Here is an 817-nt window from a genome sequence, read left to right on the forward strand (position 1 = left end):
AAAGAAAGAAAGAAATAGACCCACTGGAATCATGTAGTTACTGGTCCATCTTAGCTACTGTGAGGAGATCCTGTCCAAAAGTATAGCCAAGAAAAAGATACAGATAGATTCCTAACATTTAAGGACCTAGATACAGCCAATCCTGAAGCTTATCCCTGTTGGCTAAAGATACTTTGAACTGAGTTTCTCTTGCTTCTGAAAGAGGCCTGCTACTCTCCCAGTGAGGCATTTCTCTTCTGTCCCATCTTCCTGGAGGGCAGAGAATGGGCCTGATCTACCTAACTCAGAACAGGAGGCATCCGTCAATGGTGTCCTATTGAACAGAACTAAAAGGCACACTGCCCCTGCTTTACTGGTGAGGAAACTGAGGCTGTCATAGGGCCTGTGTACAGGAGGAGGAGGATTAGGAGTAATGCTTACATCCCAGATTTTAAATGAGTCAAGTCGTTTGAGGTCGAGGACTGGGATTTGGAAGAAAGGGAGGAAGAAGGAAGGGGGTGTTATGCCAGCCACTGTTGGGTCTGCTTAGAAGGGAGGGCCATGAAGCTTGTCTTGAGGTCTGTACAAGTCAAGGAGCTTCTTGGGCCTCGTGGCACACACTTGGGGAGCATACCTCTTGCCCTTGTCAGCCCCTCTTCTGGACCCCTTTCTGTTTCTGACACCCGGATATTCCAAGTTATGAAATTGCTCACAATATAGGCTGTCATTTACATGTTAGTGTGAATCACTTATTAATTCTCGGACCTGAGGCCTCTGAAGTGACATTTCTGGCAGCTGTCCTTCCCGCCTGTTTCCCCAAGAAGCAGCCACATCACAG

This window comes from Panthera onca, chromosome A2 (genome assembly GCF_046562875.1).
Source record: "Panthera onca isolate mPanOnc1 chromosome A2, mPanOnc1 haplotype 2, whole genome shotgun sequence".
NCBI lineage: Eukaryota > Metazoa > Chordata > Mammalia > Carnivora > Felidae > Panthera > Panthera onca.